Source organism: Prunus mume, linkage group LG4 (assembly GCF_029339155.1).
Source record: "Prunus mume cultivar Tortuosa linkage group LG4, ASM2933915v1, whole genome shotgun sequence".
Classification (NCBI taxonomy): Eukaryota; Viridiplantae; Streptophyta; class Magnoliopsida; order Rosales; family Rosaceae; genus Prunus; species Prunus mume.
The window spans coordinates 5897822-5919494 of NC_142701.1; positions in this window are offsets into that span (position 1 = coordinate 5897822).

Here is a 21673-nt window from a genome sequence, read left to right on the forward strand (position 1 = left end):
CATATTAAATTTTATTTAAATGTTTCTTGCAATTTATATATTATGTTAATATTTCTTGTATTTCCAATATTAATATGAATGTTTCTTGCAATATTTATATTTTGTTTTGCATTTCTAATAAATGGTTAAAGTTTCTTGCGTTTCCATTACTTTTTAATACTTGTTGCATTGCCAATATTGTTTTAGTTTCTTGTATTTCCTTTTTTTTTTATACTTGTTGCATTGCCAATATTTTTTAAAGTTTCTTGTGTTTTCTTTTTTTTTATACTTGTTGCATTGCCAATATTTTTTAAAGTTACTTGCATTTCCTTTTTTTTTTTTTTGTATAGATTATGCAAGCACAAATGTTTTTTGGTGCTACTGGGCAAGGGAAAAAAAGTTTCAACCATACCCTATGTTGGGAGGTGGTGAAGAATTGTAAGAGATTCCAAATTATTCTAACAGGTCCAACGATAGTGTTGAACGAGATGCCACTCCATGAGACACCGACATCAGATTCACCTATGGATTCCCCAATGAGTCAAGACTCACCTATCGAAAAAGAGCCGAGGCCTATTGGGAGGAAGGCGGCGAAGAAGAAGAGAGGAAGTAATTCTACCAAGAATACATCTAAATATTTGGAGGAGCTTTCAAAGATGCAAGCCATGAGAATTGAAATGGATATGAAACAACAAGAGCACGATAGGGCAATAGAAGTAGAATATGCAAAAGAAAGGGAGTATGTACGCCAAGGAAAGATTGAAAAAAATGATCGGGAAACCATGGCTATGGATACAACCCATATGTCCCCCGAAACAAAACAATTTTGGAAGTTAGAACGAAGGGATGTTATGAGATGAAGACTTTTTCGTGACGATGGACCTAGCAACACGGATTGGTTAAATGATCAAAACCATTAAGTTAGTTTGCTTGCCTTTCATTTCATTGTACCATTAAGTTAGTTTGCTTGCCTTTCATTTCATTGTATTTTTTGTTTTGTTTAAAAAAGTAGTTGTAATTCATGTATTTTATTTTATGAGTTGTATTCATTTTCTTTTAGTGAATGAAGAAAATATTCAACAACATTCCTTTTTATTCAAAACATTCCATACATAAAAAGCAACCCACAACCAAAGCATAAAAAATAAACAAACCACAACCAAAGCATAAAAAATAAACAAACCACAACTAAAGCATAAAAAAACAACAAAGCATAACTAAAAATACAACATAAACATAATACATTAAAAACACATCTTCACTTTACTTTATTGTCCTTCATTGCCTTTCACCGCCCACAAATGCTCCATCAAGTCCATTTGACGGTGTTCATGAATATATGACGATTGTATCTCCGTGTAGCGCTCAATCATCTGATGCATGAAACTATCGTCTCTAACTAACGGATCATGCTACACTAGTTCTCCAGGAAATCCACGAGACTCAGCTTTTTGTAGAAGCCGTTGCAGGTCCCTGGGCGTAGGTCTGCAGGTAGTTCTGGTGTACAGATTTTCCACTGCATCACAAAATCGCACCAAGCTCTCCAAAATAGTAGACTTCCCCATCCGGGCAATCTCATCCACCTAATCAGCAGATGACCCATACGCCAACATTCGTATCACAATGTGAACTTTTGATCGGGAAGCAGCCCCAAATCTCCAGGACAAATTTTCTTTTGAACAAAGTAGTCATCATAATTGCAAATATCATGCATGACTTTATTGAACAAATGGGGTTGCATTCTATATCTTGCTCGAAAATGAACATCAGAGTACAGAGATTGTGGGATAAAATAATCTTCCATAAGATTCTTACCCCGAGAATGTCTATATCTGTCCACATTCGGTGCCCGGCCTTCTCGTGAACCACGGCGGCTCTGGTTTTCTTCCTCCAGCAAAGCAACGGCCACACCAAGTTGCTCACCTAGTTCTCTCTGCGCCCTTTTGCTTGCAGCTCTTCGACGCATTCTTGCTCGCCTTTCTCGCTCTTGCCTCTCCAAAACCTCTTCCATGTCGTCTGACATTGAGAATGGAGAATAAAATCTAAAATCTGAGAAATGAAATCTAAAATATGAGAAATGAAGATGTAGAGAAGATATGGTGTGGGAGGTATGAGCTGAGCCTCTGCTTTTATAGAAAAATTTAGGCAGATAGAGATGACACGTGGCGCAATTTTAGAGGGTGAAAATCTTATCTGAAATTTGAAATTCACATGAAATTTGAAATTTGAAATTTATCTGGAATTTGAATTTTGAAATTTATATGAAATTTATTTGAAATTTGAAACCGAAAATCTAATCCGATGTGAATAGTATTGACACGTAGGAACCCAAAAATCTTATCCGAAAATATTATCTAAATTAATTGTTTAAGTAAACAAAGTTGTGAAAAAAACCAAAAAATGAATAGTATTTGCCATGGCAAGCCTTGCACTGCTGGAAACACTTTTTTTTTTTTTTGCTAGGCAGCTACTATTCACGTAAATAGTACCGCCCTAGGGCTCCCCTTGCCATGGCAAGGGGCTAACTGGTGGAAGTGCTCTTACAAACGTTACCACCAAAAAATGGTCAAAATGCTCTCCTTTCTCTCTTCGTTTACCTTCCCCTTCTTTCTCTCCCTAGAAACCCTTTCCTAAGCTCCAATGAACAAAATCCCAAATCCCTTGCCCACATCCATGTTCTCATCTAACCAACCATTGTCCTTATCCACCACTAACATCTCTGTTGACGCTAGGTATAAACCGAGCCCATCTGCTTAGTGAGAACAAAATACGTGGACCTCGCTAGTCACGTGGCAAAAGTGACCATCCAGTCCCCTTTGCCAACCACGTACGTCGGCTCAATGAGAACAAATGGTCATGCCGTCAATTTTGTTAACTTTTTATGTTAAATGCAGGGGCAAAATGGTATTTTTATATTAAAACCAAAAAAATGAATAAAAAATCATATCTTTAAAATAACAATAAAAGAAAATCAAATTAAAACTAACCCAAAAAATAATAATAATAAAGTTTGGGGGGAGTAGAAATCAGGATAGAGGGGGAGAGAGAGTTTAATTTTATTTTTTTAGTTTTTTTAGTTTTTTTAATTTTTTTTATTCATAAGTTAATCAATTTTGATACAAAAGTATCATTTTGCCCCTGCATTTAACAGAAAAGCTAACGAAATTGATGGCATGACCATTTGTCGTAACGAAACTAAAGTTAAAGGACCACGAGAACCATTTTGGAAATTGAGGTACTCAAATGCAAATCGGGTCTAAATTCAGGGACTAATAAAACGATTAACCCTAAAACAAAACGTTATTATCTTTGTTGGAGTTGTTGTCCATATGTTGTCGTCTTATAGGTGCGTACTATCACTGACAAGTGCCATGTGGTAGTACTGTACCTCCACTTACTTGAATTCTTCCTGATCTCTTGGCTTCTTTCTCCCTCCATTACTTTCTTCAAACACACCCAACAAACTTTTCTTTCTTTACAAACACCTTGTCCATCTTTCTTTACAAACTTTTCTTTTCTTTCTTTATAATTTGGGGCCCTACAAATATGCGGCCTATGGCCTTTGCCTTCTTTGCCCACCCTCAGGGCCGGCACTGACCAGGGAACAACTAAGGTACCCATGTAGCTAGACATTAACAAAATCATAGTACAAATGGAGGGCAAGGTAAACCATCCTTAGAAAAGACCTGGACTAGTGAGTAGGGGTGGAGCTAGAATCGCAAAGTTCTGGGGTGGGGGGGTGAAGTAGAAAATACAAGTATATAAAGTACCTAAGTATTTATTAGTTACGTGTGTTGAGGCCCAAAAATCCAAGGGGCTAAGCCCAAATTAATCTTTAGCCCAATATAGGGTAATTGGATGCAAAATAAGCTCAATCGGGGTAAAAGGAAATTTATAAGAGTCGCCAACACAAGCTACAAGCCACGAATCATGCCAAACAAGCACGTGCAGAAGAAGCCAAGGACATACCGATATTACTAAATCACGCTCACATGCTCATTCGGTGCTACTTGGCCCGACTCTAGCCTATCATGGCATAATAAAACCCCAAGCACGAGCATAGAAATTATGCGCATTCTAATACCAAGCTACGTCACGAGCTTAAGTGGGCCCAAGCCACGAAATCAACCGGGGCTTACTGAGAAGGTTGTGGTATGAAAGGTGACAAGCAATCACGGGGCCCATTGAGGGTTCAAGGAACGTAGGTTTCAAAGCCACTTGGGGGCTTTGGAACTCAAGCCCGTTCCTAGAACCCAAGCATATGGGTTAGCATGAGAGAGAGGAGAAAAATTGACCCATGCTCTAGGAAGACACCAAAGAACCCACCAAAATATTTAGCCCAGCCCACATCAATAGAATTAAAGGGAAAGCCTTTCCAAAGTTGACAAAGCTGCCAAACGTTAGAAGCAGCAAAGCCAGAGGACCCAATACCATATGTACAAGCCCAAACCCAACAACTTACAAAAATCAAGGCGTCAAGTCCTATTCCCGTTTGAATTCCAAACAATGGAGCCATGGCAAGACCAGGAGGAAATCCATGGGGTGAGGGAAGTGTCCATCGGACAAAGGCTCCATCTCTCCCCTTTTCCTCTGTAAGCTCGCCTTGGAGAAAACATAAGGAAAGCAGGTGGCGCCTTCCCTCTATGGGAAAGCCCAGCTGCGTCAAACCATTGGAACCATAAAGGGTTCCTTACCCATGCTCCTTGGGTGGGGAAATTCATCAAAATAGAGCTAGGTAGGAGCTGCCAAGGAAAAAGGAAGAAGAAAACCAGACGAAATTGGAGCTCCTAACGCCTATAAAAGGAGACTTTTTGTTACCCAGAAAATCCATCCACAACTCAATGATCCAGACCTTGACCAAGCTTTGTCAAGCAAATCTGGAATTTTCTCAAGCCACCCAAACCTCTCTTCTGTTCATCTTTCTTCTTCTTAGGATAGGGCTCGCACTGATATTTCCTCCGTAAGAAACCCACGCTGTTTTCTCTCTCTCAAATTGCTAAACTTGTGAAAGCTTAGCTCCCATGCCACATGCTCCTCAAGCTAAGCCATTAATGAAATCCTCATGCTTATTTGGGTATTAGTGAAGTGATCCTGAGAGTGTTCTTTTAAAATCTCATTAGATTTTCTAAAAACTCTCTTGGGAGCTTGTTTTTCGAACTCAGGCATTTGGGGATTTTCGTTGCCTTCTCACAAGAGCCTGTGCCCATTCGTCAGTTCTTTGGAACAAACTCCCTACATAAATTGGCGACTCACTGCTTGGGAACAAGCTGCCATTTTACTGATGCCTCCAAGAAAGAAAACCCGAAGCAACACCATGGCCTCCCAAGATGGACCTGACCATGGTGATTCTGAATCAAGGCAAAATGCTTCCTCTAGAGGACAAGAGCGTGCAAGTGAGGAAGCCTTCACCCTCACTGATCTCATCACGGCTATGCAGGCCATGGGGGAAACCCAGAAGGAGATGATGGACACTATCAAAGAATTAAAAAATGCTGCTTCCAAGCCAAACGAAGAGGATAGACGTCGCAAGAAGAATCTGCCGCTGCTGGAAAAGGGTCGAACAAAGGGGACCGTCTTTTGTCACTCAGGAGGATGTCGTTGCCATGCTGGAAAAGGAGCTTAGTCGAAGTCAGGAGGATTGGAAGTACATTCCTCAGCCACCGTACCCAGACAAGTTTACTCCAGCAGCCCTATCCCAAAGGTTACGAAACACCAACCTTTGTTCTCTTCGATGGGAGGAAAGGAAGCCCGAAGGAACATGTCAACCGATTCCTTGATGCTTTGGGGCCGCACGCTGGTGATTATAATTTGCGACTCCGAGAATTCTCAAAGAGCCTCACCGATCGGGCTTATACATGGTACACCACGTTGGCACCAGGCTCTATGCGTTCCTGGGACGATTTGGCGAGCAGGTTTTGTAAAAAATATTTTCAGCACGAGGAGAGGGTCACCACCACGCAGCTCAACAACACTCGCCAAAAGCAAGGGGAGGATCCCGTGGACTTCGTGAGAAGATTCCGGGACTTGGCTCTCGATTGCTATGACGAAAAAGATGAGGAGGCACTTGTTGAGATTTGCATCAGCAACATTGTGGCGGACTATAGAGTATACTTGGAAAATATCGGCATCAGCCAATTTTCCCGGCTGCTGGAAGCGGTAAGAAAGACAAGCATGTCTGTCAAACCGACTGGACAAAGGGGCTGGAGGAGTGAGAAGAAGGAATCACATCAGGTGTTAGCCACGGATGAGAAGCCATCTAACGACTACAGCTCACGCAAACGAAAAGATAGGGAGACGTACCCGCCATTGCCTTGCAAAGATGAAGAGTTTCATGCCATCCTCGACACAATGATTGCTGACGGCGCAATCAAACCTCTCAGGCCCTACAAGGTCCCCACCAGTGGAAGAAAAAAGTGATCCCGATACATCGCTATCACCAGTTTGTAGGACATCCGACCATCGCTTGTCAGAGTTTAAGGAGGATCTTACATGGCAAAATACATGAGGGAGTTCTTGAGCTTCCCTCTAGGAAGCAGGCTATTTATGAGGACCCTTTGCCAAAACGAAGGGGGAAAGAAACAGCTGCTTTGTTATTACGTGTTCAGATGATTTGCTCGACGATGACGAATTATGCCACCCATGGAGGAATGATCCAAAGCCACCGGAGGCTATTTGGGAGCCTTGTGGAAACATGGATAAAGCTTACTGGTGCAAATACTCGAAACCGTCAAGCTATGACACGCCATGGCCACTCGCTGATGGATGGGATGACTGTGCAGACAATGGGGTGTTCATGTTGGACATGCCGGAAGAACAATGCCGGAAAGCCTCGTCCGGACAGCAGAAACGTCTGCTGTGACATTTCACTCCCTTACAGTGCCGAGGCGATGTAATGGAAGCGATATCTGGAGTTCAAAGCAAGGACCCACAGCTTCACAGGCCCTCTAGAGGAATTCTAGAGTTAAGTCACTCTTTGACCAACTTGGTTTCGGGCCTCAGCGAGGAAGCAGTGCTGTAGCCCTTATGAATATTTCTGCAGGAGCCAACCCCCATTGCTTCACTGCTCAACCTCAAAGGTCATTCTTGGAAAATAACAATGCTATCGTTTTCACAGACGAGGACATGGAAGTTCCATACCCGGATCATAGGAGGCCGCTTTACCTGGAGGGACAAATCAATGATGTGTTCATACGGAGGGCTCTGGTAGACACAGGTTCTTACATTAACATCTTGCCTCATGCATACTTACAGCTGGTATTCCACTATCCAAGATCGTGCAGTCCCAAACGAGCATTAGCGGTTTTGGGAATCAAAGTGAGGTTACGGTTGGATATATGCAAGTAAATTTGAAGGTAGGGCCCATCCGGTCACTTACCAAGTTCTATGTGGTGGACGTAGATGTGGCTTATCATGCTTTGTTGGGAAGGCCATGGCTCAACAAACATAAACTTGTGGTCTCTACGTACCATCAATGTGTAAAGGGAAGAATTGGGCTAAGACCACTCCGTATACCAGGGAATCAAGCACCGTTCAATCAAAGCGAAGCTCACTACTCCGTGAGAATTCTACACCGAGTGCACAGCGCCGGAAGCAACCCATCCAAGAATTCTGGGACTTACCTGCCATCGTGGACCGAGATTCGTGATCTGAGCAACGAGGAGCTCATAACCATCGTTGATCGAGAAAGAAAAAGGCACTCGGAGGCCAACAACCATGCCTACGATCACCCTCAATGCTCAAAGGTCACGCTTGCCGGATGGGCGCCTTGTATATCGCTTATGGCGGGATTGGGGCTTGGCCGTATCCTACGGAAAGCCCGAGTATGGTGGAGAAGCTATGCAAGCGGATAGCCGCGAGAGTCTAGATGGCGAGGCACCCTTGCCTTGTCCTTTCCAAGAACCAATGACAGCACCCAAGCACATGCAAGATGGCTCAGCGATGGTGAGCGGCTGAAACAATTAATCTAAGTGATGACCCCTCTATCCTAAGACCCATCTCTGTCAGTGTTCATTTAACGGGGGAAGAAAGGGAGGCTTTGGTGTCGTTATTGAAAGAATTTCGAGATGTGTTTGCTTGGAGTTATGAAGAGATGTCCGGCCTTAATCGAAACTTGGTAAGTCATACGCTGAATATTGAGCTCGATGCAAGACCTGTTGTACAACCACGAAGGAATTTTCATCCAGAGGTTGAGAAACAAATCAAGGTGGAAGTCGAAAAGCTGCTAGCCGCTGGATTCATCAAGCCAATCAAACACCCGACATGGCTAGCAAATATCGTACCGGTGAAGAAGAAAACTGGGGTAATCAGAATATGCACAGACTATCGTGATCTCAATCGGGCCTGCCCAAAAGATGAGTTCCCGCTGCCCAACATGGATATCTTGATTGATTCAACCTCGGGTCAAGGCATGCTATCCTTTATGGACGGATTTAGTGGCTATAATCAAATCAAGATGTCTCCCAAGGATGCCGAGAAAACAGCCTTTCGAACACCTTATGGAAATTTCTACTACACGGTCATGCCATTTGGTCTCAAGAATGCCGGTGCTACCTACCAACGGGCCATGACGGCAGTGTTTCATGATATGATGGGAAAAGAGGTGGAAGACTATGTGGATGACCTCGTAGTAAAATCCAAAACCAGAGAAAGTCATCAGGGAGTTCTGAGGCGGGTCTGGAAAGGTGCCGGCTGTATGGGTTAAAAATGAACCCAAAGAAATGCGCATTCGGAGTCTCATCTAGCAAGTTCCTAGGCTTTCAGGTACACCAGCGTGGTATAGATGTGGATTCTGAGAAAACCAAAGCCATATGCTCTCTTGCACCACCTAAGAATCCAAAGGAATTGAAAAGTTTTATGGGAAGATTGTCATACATTCGGCGTTTTATTCCAGGCCTTGCTGCAATGATGAGTGTTTTCACTCCTCTCCTTAAAAAGGGAAGCCATATATATGGAGCCAGGGATGCCAAGAAGCTTACCAGTAGTACAACAACTGATCACAAAGCTGCCCACGATGAGGCACCTATTCCTGGGCTTCCACTCAAGCTTTACTTGGCTGTGACGAATCTGCGGTTGGAGCTTTGCTTGCGCAGGATAGCCATAACGGGAAGAAAGCCCGTTTATTATGTAAGCCGACAAGCGAGAGGAGCTGAAGCAAGGTACCCAAAGGAACTCTTATGCCTTGCTCTTGTCTATGCTGCACAGCGCTTGCGACACTACTTCCTTGCTCACAAGTTACAACTCATAGTAAAGTCCGATCCCGTAAGATATCTGCTCACAAGGCCAGTATTATCCGGACGTCTCGCACGTTGGTTATTGCAGCTTTCCGAATTTGATATCATATGCACAACTCCTAAGGCCATCAAGGGACAAGCTGTGATTGACATGCTAGCTCTATTCCCCGAAATAGAAGGATCAACCCTTTCCAAGGAAGTCCTGGAGAGCTGCCGGAAATGGTTGCTACTGTTACAGAGGAGGAACCATGGACCCTCTACTTTGATGGGTCTTCCACATCAAAAGGTGGAGGGGCAGGTGTTGTGCTCATTAATCCCTATGGGCAAGCTACGGCTCTCTCATTCAAGCTAGACTTTCCATGCACGAATAACGTGGCAGAATACGAAGCTTTTATTGCGGGATTGTCCACAGCAAGAGAAATGGGCGCAGAAAAGGTGAAGATCATTGGCGATTCGAACCTGGTACTAAGTCAATTGCAAGGAAGCTTTGCGGTGAAGGAAGCAACCTTGGCACCATATCGGACAGCTGCTGAAAGGCTCATTAATTCCTTCAAGCAAATCATGATGGAGCACATTCCAGGAACCACCAATAGGTACGCTGATGCTCTGGCCACGTTGGGATCGAAGCTCTCATTTGTGCAAGAGCAGCCCAACATCACCGTGATAAGGAGAAGCACACCAGTGGTCGAAGCAATGGCCCAGGGGGACCTGCTGGAAGAGGATGATTGGAGAAAGCCACTTTGAAGAAAAAGTTAGGTGAAGAGAGCGGCATTAAAGACTTGAAAGACTATGTGACTATCTTTGGGGAACTCTACAGACGTCTTCCGGGAGGTGTTCTGACCCGGTGTGTTGGGATGGCGAAGCAAGAAGGAGGTTGCAAGAGGTACACAATGCCACTTGCGGCTTGGAACCGATGTCGGCTTTGTCTGCAGTAGCTTACAACGCAAAGGTTATAATTGGCGAGAGATGAAGAAGCAAGCAGCTGAACTACAATTCGATTGTCCCACCTGTTCTACGATACCCTCTACGGAGGAGTCATTCACTGTTTCATTTGCAGAAGATTGGCGGGCTCCATACTTGGCATTCCTTGTTGGAGGAACTCTGCCGACTAACCCCAAGCTTGCCTATAAGCTCAAAAAGACCGTAAAGAGGTATTTTGTTGATGGGTCAACTCTCTATCGGAAGGGGTTTAATGGTGAGCCATTAAAGTGCTTGGGAGAATCAGAAGCGCGTCAAGCCATGCAAGAGATACATCTTTGGAGAGTGCGGAGAGCACCAAGGAATGAAGAAGCTTTACCGGCAGCTACTAAGCATTGGGTATTATTGGCCCACCATGAAGAAGGATGCACATGACTTTGTTAAGAAATGCCACACCTGCCAAATCCATGCTAACCTAAGCCACAAACCTCCTACATTGCTGCAAGACATGCGCACTCCCTGGCCTTTCCATACTTGGGGGCTTGATTTGATTGGGACAATCCATCCCCCTTCCGATGGCTACATATGGATCCTCACCGCTATGGAGTATTTCACGAAATGGGTTGAGGCAATTCCCCTTCGAAAGGCCACAGGAGCTGCCGTCTCGAATTTCATTCGGGAATACATTGTGTGTAGGTTCGGAATCCCATACAAGATGGTCACCGACAATGGCACACCTTTTGTTAACAGGCAAGTGAGTTCAACTCTTAGTGGGTATGGTATCAAACATTGTCGCTCTACGCCTTATTACCTACAGGGAAACGGTCAAGCAGAAGCTACCAATAAGACGATATTGAGGATTCTAAGCAAGATGGTATATGAGTATCAAGAAGGCTGGAGTGTTCACCTGCCGGATGCTTTGTGGGCTTATCGCACCTCACCAAGGAGCGCTACAGGTTTTTCATCTTACTCACTGGTGTGCGGATCGAGGCTATTTCACCGTAAATCACCATCCCGACAGCCAGGATAGCGGTATCAATGATCTTGAATGGGATGCAAAGACATGCTCAGATTGGCGTTTGCTAGATCTCAAGCGTTGATGAGAAAAGGATGGAAGCTGAAAGAAGGATGGCACTCTACAACAAGACTGTTGCCCAAGCCTATAACAGGACCGTTAAGCCTCAAGCCTTCAAGCAAGGAGATCTCGTGCTAAAAGTCGTTGAACATGTGAGAAGGCAAAATGTCAGGACCTTCCAAATTTGCCCCACAATGGGAGGGTCCATTCGCAGTCAAAGAGGTACACACAGCGGTTATTATCGCTTGATCTCTGTCAAGGAAGGCATGCTAATGCATCCCATCAATGGAAAATGGCTCAAGCCCTACTACTGCTAAGTAGGCATAATATCTTATTTTCGTATTATTGCATTTCCTTTTATCTAAAAAATGTTGTCCCCTTCTATGTGCACTTTGTTTTGAAAAGCTTTTGTATCATCATGGTAGCATGGGATTTGAAATGAAAATGAAGGAGTATTTTAAAAAAATAAAAATTGTCTCTGGAAGTTTTCCCTTTTTCGTACCTCGAATTTCTTTTTTGGACAGTTTACAATTACATATAAATATACAGCGGATATCTAAAAAAGTGGAGGAAAATATTACTTAGCAAAAGACATGCCAAGCAAAGCCATTTGAATGGGATCCTAGGCTGTAGCAGCTTTCACGCTTGGGCAAAATGAAAAGGAACAAGCCAAGCTGAGCACCCGCAAAAGGAAGCTAGCATGCTCATAAGGTTCGAGAACCTTCAAAGAAAACAGGCAGTGTTAAAGGGCCATCCTAACAAAATTTTGGCAACAACCACCATGCTTCAAAAGGATACCCGATCTAAAATTCAAGCAAAGGATTCTATCAACCAGGCATTTTATACATGTTGAAATAAGAACTACAATGTGTTTCTGGCAAAAGAAAAAAAAAAGGAACATAGGTTCCGGCAAATTGAACACAACACTAAAATGCCAAGCTGCCACAGTACAAGTTTTACAACATAAGTCAAGATCAAGCTATACATGCTAAGAAGTAATGTGTGCTTCAATCCCGAACGAAACTCTAGAATGTGTCAAGCTAGTCAATCCTACACCAAGCAAAATGCGACCTGCAAAACAGAACAAAAAAGAGAATGTCAGGAGAAATCAGAGTAACATTGAACATATGTAGAATGAGGAAACATGGGGAAGGACGGAAAGTAACGAACCTCAAAGTACCACCAAGGATGGCTAGAAGGGAACGGAGGAGGCCTGTGAGAAGATCTTGTCCTTGCCTCCATCACCACGATCGACCTTGTCGGAAGAGATACCTTGAGCGAGAAGGAGGCCATGCAATTCCTGCTGGTTTTCCGATTCGCGTTGCTTTGAAGACCAAAGCCTCTGCTGTTGCCCTTATTTCATCGGGGCGGGATTTGACTTCATGTTATGAACTGCCGTGCCCCAAATCGGCCGCGTGCCAAACCCTTCACGAGTTGAGAAGGGCTCGCTCGAAAGCCCAGAGTCATAGCCTCGCAAAGCCGCATCCCGCCGAGGAGCACTGTGATCGTGAATGTCCAAAGAATCGCATAGTATCCATCCCATGGAGCACCAAGCCGAGGGCCCGGAAAGCAACATCGCGAGAATGAAGAGTAATACCGTCATGTCCATGAAATCCCGTACTTGTCCGAAATTTCTTCAAAGCCGCAATCGTCTCGGGATAAACAAGAATTCCCGGAAGAATGCGTAACCATTAAACCGATGGTAGAGCGGCAAGAGTTCATCTGCGGATCGAAGGACCTGAGCACCGCTGTCAAAAGAAAACCATGAAGGTAGTAAATGATTCCTCCCACTCCAGGCCAAGACATGCTGCGAGGGTGTTCTGCAGCGGCATTCGAACATAATGATAGCTCGGCGTTTCAGCGCTCGCATTGTCACGTTGAACCGCTGGAAGAAGTGCTAGAGGACTAGGCCCTGTCGCCCGGAGAAGTGGTTGAACGTGAGATGGAACGGGCAGGGTTGTATGGGCGACAAGGGTGTTACTCGAATGGCTCTGGAAAGGTGGCGAAATGGCAGGATCAAGGTCTCTCTGGAGAAAATGTTGGAAGATAGGTGGTAAAGGGCTTGTAACTTGGAGCGTAGGCATTTCATCCCGAGAATCCGTTGGTGTCATGGTTGGAGAGGATCCTGTGAGGGCTGCCTCGACTAGTGTATCGAATGTGTTGAAGGAAGAAGGTACTACGGGCACAATTTCCAAATTCGAAGCGGATGCTCAGCCTGCAAAAAAGAAAGGGGTGCATGCAAGGGTTAGTACGTGATAATTGACAGGTAATGGGTATTGGCAGATGAGTAGGAGAAGAAGGTAAATAGAATATTATCGGTATGGATACCTCAAGGGTCAGGCGGGATTAGCAATGGCCGCAGCAGGGTTTGGGTCCTCAGGCAATGTCAATAACTGCAGGGATGAGCACTTGCGTCGAGTGTCAGATTATGGTGTGAGGAAGAAGAGGGGGACAAAACTTAAAACACGTCGATTACACTTTCGCCAGCTAAAGCGGCATGCACCTTTGCTATCGGTGGACTCGAAGAAAACATCCAACCACCTTGTCCTCCTGGATAGTCACTGGAATAAGCAAATGCATCCTCACCGCAACCCTCATTGAAGTCCCCGAATCTTCACTAGCATCGCAACGTTCCCTTGCTCGGAACATTAGCCTCGGATTCGGTGGTGTCACTATCATCATCGCATCACAATGTCACTCTATTGGGGTTCGGCAGCTTCAACGATCTTGGTGCGTGTTCGAAAATCTCGCATGTAGAATCGCCGCGCTTCGACGTTTAGGGTCACTGAGGAGATACCGGTGTGTCACTTCTCTTTCTCTTTGGGGTGGCACCCATTTTCCTATAAAAATATATATGTAAATAAGTATCTACCCACATATTATACACGCAAAGCCAAAGGAGGGCATGAAGAAGTACTGAAGTCAAGAACACTTACGACGGAGAGGGGTAGTTTCAGCACCTTGCAGAGCGACCCGGCTCCGGATGCAGTGAGCCAAGACTGTATGGCTGGGGGAGTTGCTTCTTTGGTTCGAGGAGGGCCACTCGGGGCTACCTTCGAATGAACCTTTTAGGGTTTACCGGCAGTCACTTCTCACTCACATTTCGCTCCTCCTCTACGCTTCCTTTTGCCTGACGCTAGCATTGCACTTTTTCCGAGCCGCGAGGACTCTGACCCCGGCCGGCTTCGTCTTAGGAAATTCCCCAACAATGTCACCACTCTTGGAAATGAAGGGCAAGTTGCGTTTTTGGCTAAGAGGGATGGCTTTCTCTTCCGAAACCAAGCCCACAAGACGAGCCGTTGTAGGAGGCAGTCTGTACCTTGGTCAAGCCCGAATCGCCTCCTGACTCGGTGTGGAGAATAGGTCACGGAAACCTCTGCACGGTGGTCTCCAAGAATAGGTAAGGGGATGGGAGCTATATTCAACAAAGCATGCTTCCGAAACTAGTCACTATGCGACACAGCTGCTGGAACCTCAACCGTATCACTGACGTCAAGATAGAAGGGCACGAAAGTGAAGGACTCTGCTGAGGTGCCGTAAGGACGAAAGACAAAATTCTCGACATTGTCTAGCAGCTTTAAGAAACTCTGGCCTTTCCTCTGCATTCTCTTGAACCACCTGCAAACTAATGGAAGATTGTTTGGCATAAAGGAACCATTGCCCCAGTCAGCCAACTTTAAAGCATGCGAATGAGGGAGTGAATGCACATCCAACCCTTTGAGACGCTCCCACAGAACACCTGCAAGAAACCAGAATTTAGGAGGGTCTCTACGCCCATGGTTCCTGATGCACTCTTTTCCAGAAGCTGGGTTCGATTAAGAAGATGGTATAGATGTCCCAGGAACATGGGGGCTAAGGGGATGGTATCGCCTCGGGCTATGGCAAAGCCAAAGAAATACACGCTCATGAAGCGATCACTGAGAAAAGTCACGAGCACGAACCGCCCAAGCCACAGAGCTATAAAGGCAGCCAAACGGCAGGACTCTGTCTGTTTGCATCCCCAAAATATTGTATCCAGTTGCTAAATCGGAGTGAAGTGCTGGGAGAGGTGGAGCGCCTCTTAGCAAGACTGCAAGGTTATCTATTTCTTAAGAGTGAGGGCGTGCCGAAAGGACTACGGTCGCCTGAGCGGAAGGCGAGAGATATTCGCCACATCTTCAAGGGTAGGGGTAAATTCCCCCCATGAGCACACAAAGGTGTGAGTAAGCGGTGCTCCACCTCGGACCACGTGTGAAGCATCTTCGCCGATATGGATGTCCCACAATTTGGAAAGGAAGATGGCATCAAGGACTTGTGCTCTGCGCGAGGATGTTGCATGTGGATGGATCCCGCGGATTCACAGTCGACCCATTCGACCAACCTTTACTGATGCCGCAAGGATATTGGAAGAATAAGGGAACGGCTGGAAAGAGGCCCTTTTCAATGCAACATCGGATATGGAGGCAGGATTAATTACAGGAGCAGTCTCAGGGGACGGCTCATCACCAACAACGGATTTTTACGGGCATCTTCAAGCAACAGGAGCGGCCCTTCTGCTTTAAGATTGTCATCCATGGAGTAGAGATGGTCTAGCATGATCGGCGGAAGGTCAGGTGGACGCCATGGCAAGCCTACTAAGTCACAGACACCTGCGAAAAAAAAAAGGGAAGAAAGAACAAAATGCATAAGTTCCAGCACCTTCACGAATTGTTGAACGCACGCACATCTCTGTAATATCATGCCAAGACCACGTCAAGAAAGAAAAAAAAAAGGGAGACCAATTCAATATCATCATGCAAATCTTTCCTATGAGAGGGGAAAAGATTATCTGGTGCCAAAAGAAAAAGAGGAGAAAATGAATCACAGGGATAAAATATGCGAAGGAAGTCATGGAGTGGTGTTCCTGTTCCTTCCACCATGCTTCGACACCATCTAGAGGTTTTGCAGTTAATCAAGGTAAGATATCGCCTCAAGCACGCTTAAAATCCCAAATTAGTGGTCTATGCCTGAAATTCGAGCCTAGGGCTTGGGAAATTGGAAGAAACCGGACCGAGAAAAGTGCCCTGTTAGTGAGGAATTCTCAAAAAAATATAAAGGTGCCTCCACATGTACATATATGCGTATGTATATGTGTATAGATGCATGTGCTCGGAGTAACGAGATGTAGAAAACAAGAAAAAAAGCAGAGGCGATGCTTACCACTGCTATTGCTGGAATTCTTCCAGACTTGCGAAGTCGAAAGGGGGCGCTTGCGATTACAGTAGAAATTGCTCCATACTTCGCCAAGTGACTTTGCTAAGCTTGGTTTTGGACGGATTGAAGAGCGAATCGAAGAAATTTGAAGGATTTTAAAGAAGAATCGTGGCTTTTCCCGGATGATTGCGAGCGGTTTCCTGGGCGTAACCAACCAACGGTTGTGGTTGAGGCCTCACTGTGATTTCTCGTTTCCCAAGGGTTCTCTAGACCTGTGTATGAAAAGAAACCAGCAAAAATGAAAAGGGGGCAACTAGTTTTAGGGCTCGCGCGTGAAGAGAGGAGTCGGGATGAGAAGAAAAAAAAGAAGAGAAGAAAAGGAAAGAAGAATAAAATAAAATAAAACAGGATTGATGGAAGCGTACCTGGAGAATGCAAGGGACTGCTGGAAAATAATCATGGCGACACACGCTGAAACGGGAAGGTCACGTTAGCAGCCTGGATTTGACTTTTCTTTTGGGCCAGGTTTGATTATTTGACCCATCTCAAAGTTACTCATGGCCCCAATAATCAAGGGGGCTAATGTTGAGGCCCAAAAATCCAAGGGGCTAAGCCCAAATTAATCCTTAGCCCAATATGGGGTAATTGGATGCAAAATAAGCTCAATCGGGGTAAAAGAAAATTTATAAGAGCCGCCAACACAAGCTACAAGCCACGAATCATACCAAACAAGCACGTGCAGAAGAAGCCAAGGACATACCGATATTACTAAATCACGCTCACATGCTCATTCGGTGCTACTTGGCCCGACTCTAGCCTATCATGGCATAATAAAACCCCAAGCACGAGCATAGAAATTATGCCCATTCTAATACCAAGCTACGTCACGAGCTTAAGTGGGCCCAAGCCACGAAATCAACCGGGGCTTACTGAGAAGGTTGTGGTATGGAAGGTGACAAGCAATCACGGGGCCCATTGAGGGTTCAAGGAACGTAGGTTTCAAAGCCACTTGGGGGCTTTGGAACTCAAGCCCGTTCCTAGAACCCAAGCATATGGGTTAGCATGAGAGAGAGGAAAAAATTGACCCATGCTCTAGGAAGACACCAAAGAACCCACCAAAATATTTAGCCCAGCCCACATCAATAGAATTAAAGGGAAAGCCTTTCCAGTGACAAAGCCTGCCAAAGCGTTAGAAGCAGCAAAGCCAGAGGACCCAATACCATATGTACAAGCCCAAACCCAACAACTTACAAAAATCTGGCGTCAAGTCCTATTCCCGTTTGAATTCCAAACAATGGAGCCATGGCAAGACCAGAGGAAATCCATGGGGGTGAGGGAAGTGTCCATCGGACAAAAGGCTCCATCTCTCCCCTTTTCCTCTGTAAGCTCTGCCTTGGAGAAAACATAAGGAAAGCAGGTGGCGCCTTCCCCTCTATGGGAAAGCCCAGCTGCGTCAAACCATTGGAACCATAAAGGGTTCCTTACCCATGCTCCTTGGGTGGGGAAATTCATCAAAATAGAGCTAGGTAGGAGCTGCCAAGGAAAAAGGAAGAAGAAAACCAGACGAAATTGGAGCTCCTAACGCCTATAAAAGGAGACTTTTTGTTACCCAGAAAATCCATCCACAACTCAATGATCCAGACCTTGACCAAGCTTTGTCAAGCAAATCTGGAATTTTCTCAAGCCACCCAAACCTCTCTTCATGTTCATCTTTCTTCTTCTTAGGATAGGGCTCGCTGATATTTCCTCCGTAAGAAACCCACGCTGTTTTCTCTCTCTCAAATTGCTAAACTTGTAGAAAGCTTAGCTCCCATGCCACATGCTCCTCAAGCTAAGCCATTAATGAAATCCTCATGCTTATTTGGGTATTAGTGAAGTGATCCTGAGAGTGTTCTTTTAAAATCTCATTAGATTTTCTAAAAACTCTCTTGGGAGCTTGTTTTTCGAACTCAGGCATTTGGGGATTTTCGCTCGTTGCCTTCTCCACAGAGCCCAGGCCCATTCGTCAGTCTGGAACAAAAAACCCCCTACAATGTGTTTAGAGTTAAATATTTATAATTTAGTCATGTCTAATTTGTTTTAGATGGAATTTTAACTTAAATTATAAGTTATTTATTACAAATTATATATGTTATATATAATATAATAGAGGAGAGATCAAAATTTAGGCCAAGGCCACTCCAGGCCTAGGAGTGGCTCCGCCATTGCCAGTGAGGTAGGTGGTTGAGACGCCCATCTAAAATGATTCACCCTCATATTGGCCAAAGACGCTGACATATGCGCATCTTTTGCTAATTGAATTTGGTTAAGGCTCCTACATGGACAACACTAAGATTTGTGTTTGTGATGCTGGGTCTATGTCTTGTTGTGATGCTAAGCTTGGCATTCTCTTCCAGTGACTTTGACTCTGTCCTTAGCGAGAGAGATGGCTATGGAATTAGCAGATGGTAGGTGGGTTTGTTCAAAGACAAAGATGGTGAAGAGAGAGAAAGAGGAGAGGATGGGCGGCAGCGACGCTAGGGTGGGGTGGGTTTAGATGGGAGGGGAAAGAGAGACAAAAGGGGCCAAGAAGGGTGGAAGTGCATCGAGGGTCTGGGTACGTGAGGTTTTTATTTTATTTATTTAAAAAAATCATTAAATTACGAATTTACCCTTAATTTATACGAAAATTTTGATGACATTTGAAAAAATTGACAATAAGCTTTCAATTAGCGATCTTTAAACAATTGAAGTCCTTAATTTACTGAAAAATTTGTAAAAAGTTAAATTGACAATATGCAAATAATTCAAGGGACAAAACCGCTGAAAGTTTGTTACACCTCATTGGCTTGGACTAGCTTGGATAATAATTTATCTCATGTTTGTTGTCAGAGTGTTGTTAAACGAACCCTAAAATTAACTGGATACACCCTACTACCAAACTATTTATTGATTAAAATATTAGGGTTAACTTAGATTATAGGGTGTACTCAGTTAATTTTAGGGTTCGTTTAGCAACGCTCTTGTTGTCGTGCGGTTCTAAGCTTAAGTGGGATTGGTGATCCCGGTCCCACCAAAAACACCTCCGTAGGTGTTCTTATTGAAACCCTCGTGGGATGGAGGGACTAATTGTCCCGTGCTCTGGCTAGCTTTTGCAACTCGTAAGACATTGCCCAGCCCAACCCCACGCCACGCCTAGTGCACAACCTCTCTATCGAGGGACGGATCCACATAGTGGTATGCAGGCTACAACCATACGAATTTTTGTATTTGTAATACCATATAGTATTCTTAAGAAGACAAAAAAACTTAATGGAGATAGCCCATCCCAAAGCTGCAAGAAGAAATAACAGAGAGATGGAGCAGACGGAGAGAGTAGAAAGAAAAGAAGAAGAGAGGAAGAAGGAAAAGAAAAAGAAGGAGGGAGAGGGAGAGAGAGAAAGAGAGGAAAAAAGAATTTTTAAAAAAGAGAGGGAGAGATTAAAAAAGAGAGAGACGAGAAAATATAATAAAAAAGAGAGAGGGGGGAGATATGTGTTGGGATGAGATGTGTTTTTATTTTGTTAGGTGCACTGACCCACAAAATGGGATATTTTTATTTTATTATTACGTTCTTCTTTTTTTTTTCTTTGTTTGTTTCCCTTCAATCCCTTCCAAATATTTCAACAATATTATCAATAATTCCAACATTTTCTCTATTTCAAATGTCGTATAATAACAAAAAGTTCTAAATATGATGAAGAAAATATACTGAAAAAAGAGTGCTTATATAAAATAAAAATATAACAAACTAGGGCTTATGATTTACCCAAAAAAAATTTTAGCCACCCATGTGGGTTACCTCTAGTTTTTAGTTCCTAAAATCTATTGTCCAAGCCTAAAAATCTACAAAAACCAACCAAAATCCACAAAACTCACCAAATTTTCTTAATACATTTGTACTTTAGGTAAATTTAGCTCATCCGATTTGCAATTCTGAACCCGTTCCTGCTCTCTATCTCTCTTTTGCTCCCTTCTTTACTCCCACACTCACACCACTACACAATCCAGATTCACATATCCACCATGGCCACTGGATCTTTATCCCAAACAGCCATAGCCCGTTCAAAATTCAAAAAACAAACACCACAACAAAGTCACTGTATCATTGTCCCAATCTTCTCACCACCCCAACAACATCAATGGTATGTTGAGATGGGATGAATTTTAGGGCATAAAAAGATGGGTGAAGAGAAAATGGAGAAGAAGAGGAGATAAAATTTTCAAATAAAAGGGGAAGAGGAGAGAAAAATTTTGAAAAAAAAGAAGAAAAAGAAGAAAAGTAGATAGAAGAAGAAGATGAAAGAGATGCATTGGGAAGAAGAAGAAAGTGAAGCAGAGAGGAAAACAAGGAAAGAGATGTGGAGAGAAAAACGGTTAAAAAAAATAGTCCTAGTCCAATCAAACATACACCAAACACTGTACGAGTGTTATCCAGCTTATGTCATGCCAAGCTAATTCAAGACGGTACTAACATTCAGTCCAGTTAATGACAATCCGTCGTATCAAACGACCCTATAAGACTTTATCCATTTAAGTAAATTTAAGTTTTAACCACAAAAAAACTTTCACTTTTGGAAAAAGCCAAAGTTTTAAAAAAAAAAAAAAAAAAACCTCTCAACTTTCAAATCAAGGACATGCAAATATAAAGGATTCCATAGGAAATCCAAAATAAATAAGAGCAATTTTGTCCGTTTTGACTTTTTTACAAAAATTTCTCTCTTTTTTGGGTTTTTTCAAAGTCTCCCTTATATTTATTCATGCGAAATTCATAAACCATTGTTTGAGACTATTTGTTGCGTTTTTTCCGAGTCAAACCCAGACACATTGTGTGCACTGCACGATGCATGCAATAATTTCATAGGGGAATAATTGCCAAAACATAATGGGCTGTAATGCAGTGCTAAGGCATTGGGGTATTTTGGGAATTTCACAAACTGAAAGATTGACATCATCCTAATTATAGAGCTTCCATAACCGGAGAAATCCCAGAAGTACGGCATCCATAGAATGGCGTGTAAATAAGTTAATCTGGGTAAATCCACGTCAGCCCATAATTAGCCCCGTAATAATGAAAGCGGCAGGTCCCCCAGCTAAAAATAATTTTATAATAAGCCTTCAAATTTTCAAATTGGAAAAATACACGTTTTGTTTTTTGGGATGACAACTTTGATGAATGACAAGTTTATGGAAAAACACACAAGCTTTGCTCATTTTTAATAATATTTGTTTTGCCTTTTTCAGTTTTCCCCCCTTTTGCCATGAACATGATGTCGTTTGA